At 40.2% G+C, this 2,871-nt stretch overlaps 1 long non-coding RNA gene across 1 annotated transcript; it reads right to left on the minus strand.

Moving 5' to 3' along the window:
• Positions 1–726: 726 nt before the first annotated feature.
• On the minus strand, positions 727–2,550 carry LOC121965304. The gene is made up of 3 exons (XR_006107476.1): positions 2,522–2,550; positions 2,131–2,166; positions 727–824 (listed from the first exon to the last, which is right to left on the minus strand). It is a non-coding gene; the product is annotated as an uncharacterized LOC121965304 (long non-coding RNA).
• Between the last annotated feature and the right edge of the window lie 321 nt (positions 2,551–2,871).

Below are 2,871 nucleotides of genomic sequence, written 5' to 3' on the forward strand. Positions count from 1 at the left end.
TGACCTTTTGACCTTTTAACCCCAGACTGAGAGCCAAACTCAGAGCCAAAGTCAGAGCCAATCACGTTACATCACATCAATGAAAAGCTCGATTTTAGCTTAGAAAACGTCACCAAAAAGGACATTTGGGAACTTTTCTGCCAGGTGGTGTGACGATGCTATCCAACATTTGGGGCCCCTGTGGGGGATAAATGGTCTGAAAATGGGCCCTACAGGGGATTTTCAATGGGTATAAAAATGGCCCCATTCCAATAGCCAGTATGGGTGGTTAACCCAATGTGGCCCATTTTGAGCCCAATCCCACCAGACTGCCCGAACATAAACCCATGTGGGAACTGGTTTGGGGCCATTATGGAGTAGATAATGGATAATCCCACATGGGGCCCATTTTTCAGCCTGTTAACTGCCCACAGGGGCCCCAAAGGACTTATGGTTACTGGGATTTGAGCGCTGAGGAACTAAGAGGAGCAAAACCAAAGTGGGACTTGTTTTTGGTTGATTTTTTTGTTCTTTGATTTTGATTATCCTTTAACTTTAATTCTGAGCTGCTTTAAATAGTCTGAAAAAGTCTGGAATCTGCTTCGCTTTTAGCTGTAGGGACCCTGAATCGCAGCACCTTTGTCCAATATCTGAGCCACATGCCTGAGACTTTTGTCCCCGGCTCCTCGAGTCTCAGACCTGCTCAGGTTGGACGCATCAAATGCAGAAATAAAAAAAAATCTTAAACTTACTCCACCGAGGCCGGGGGGTCCAGGGGGGCCGGGAGGTCCAGGCAGTCCAGGCTGACCGGGGATACCATCGTTACCGGGGGGACCAGCGGGGCCCTGAACATTGGGGACAAGACAGAGAGACAAAGGGTCAGACTTGAGCGTTAAAATCAGAGTTTCACCTGGTCGTGACACAGCAGTCACATGACTGACTGTGACATCATCAGGTCTGTGACATCATCAGATCTGTGACATCATCAGGTCAGATCCTAGTGTGTGACCTTTAATGTCCTCTTTGTATGTGTGTGTATGTGTGTGTGTGTGTGTGTGTGTGTGTGTGTGTGTGTGTGTGTCCTCACAGGCTCACACACTCCCTACACATGAACCTGCATGAAGAGCAGCTGACTCCTCTGTGATCATGTGACCAACCAGGGAGCAACCAGAAGTGGTCATGTGACATCAGGATACAGGAAGTGAGTAAAATACTTCCAAAAACTGCTTCTGTAGTGAAATATGTCATCATAACAGACTCAAAATAAATTATAAATGATATCATAAAATGTAATCATCATTACTGAAAACTCATAATTAGATTATATATTTTTAAGAAATTGTCATAATGGACACAAAACTCAGCTGTGGGAGAGCTGACCTTTCAAAATAAAGTTTTTTTTTAGTTTTAGATCCAAACCCTGTAGCTGAATTTATTTTAAAAAATACTAAATAATCAAGTCAAAATTAAGATCAGTAAAAGTATCATGATAAAAAATAATAATAATAATAATAATAAAACCCTCTTTGATTTTCTGAGAATAAATCAGTTTGTTGACAAATAATTTTGTGTGAAAATCTCTCCCTCACAGTTTCTAACTTTCCTTCAACAAAGCAAACTTTGCACCTCCTCAGTCTGCATGTCTCAGCCTGACCTCTGCATGCTTTCATTCATGCATATTTCTTGCCTTAAAATTCACTTGTGGCTTCATAATGATTTCTAGAAACAGGAGACACTGACCTCATTCAGAGGACGAAGTACACATACGGGCTTTTACTTTTGCACGACTATTTTCTGGACCTTTTACCTCATTCTGTGCATTTAATGAAGTTACTTTGCAAGAAAAACATTTAAATGCAAAGTTAAATATTATGTTTATATATAAAAATATTTGGAGCAGCTGTCACACAGTCGTCCATCAGTAATTTAAATGCTCACTTAGCTGTTAAACTTTCATGTCTGTGACGTTTCAGACCGAGCTGAAGCATCCGAATGTAAACACGTGTAAACACATCAGCATAAAGCTGCTTCAGCTCCATCACAAACACTCAGAAATCTGCTCAGAGAGCCAGACAGTAAACGCACCACATGATGACCACAAATCAGGACATTTAATGTGTGAATCAGAGGAGGAAGAGAGTGAGGACATACCCTGTCTCCCTTGGGTCCACGGTCTCCCTTGGGTCCCTATAAGGGAAGAAAACAGAAAAAAACAGCGTCTCAGTGTGTGATTCATATCACTCATATATGAGATTATTAATTATTATTATCATCATTAAAGATGCTTCTGATCTAATTAACTCTCTGATATCACAGAGCAATAAACGAGATCTATAGCAGATTTACACAAAGAATAATCATCCATCTACCATTTGATTATCGTATGTCCTCACCATCAAAAATCAATATTACAATCAAGAGCTACATCAAACCAATTCAGTGTTTTTGTAACTCAGTTTTATTGTTTGTGTGATGATGATGATGATGCATGTTATTAAATGAGCATAAAATGAATAATGATCAATAAATAATCGATATTTACCTCAACCTGAGGCTCCGTGAAGCCTGCGGAGAGACAACACACAATGTTAGATTATTTAAAAAAGGGAAACACACACATGCACAAAGTATCTCAATGTAAAAATAAAAAGCCTTAAATCTGCAAAATGAGTCCTAAAATCCAGAGTTAATCAAAAGAGAGAGGTTTTCTTGCAGCAGCAGGGGAAAGTAAAGCTGATCCTGCAGGGAAAAGTGTGTGTTTGTGAGGATGTTTGGGGGGAAAACGTGTTCAGTCATGTTGGAGCCACATGTGAAAGAGGCCAGTGAAGGTGTGAGAGCGGATCAAGTGTTTAAATGTTCTGGATTACAATTTTTTTGTAAGAATACAAAGGA

The sequence above is a fragment of the Plectropomus leopardus genome, unplaced genomic scaffold, assembly GCF_008729295.1.
Source record: "Plectropomus leopardus isolate mb unplaced genomic scaffold, YSFRI_Pleo_2.0 unplaced_scaffold19488, whole genome shotgun sequence".
NCBI lineage: Eukaryota > Metazoa > Chordata > Actinopteri > Perciformes > Serranidae > Plectropomus > Plectropomus leopardus.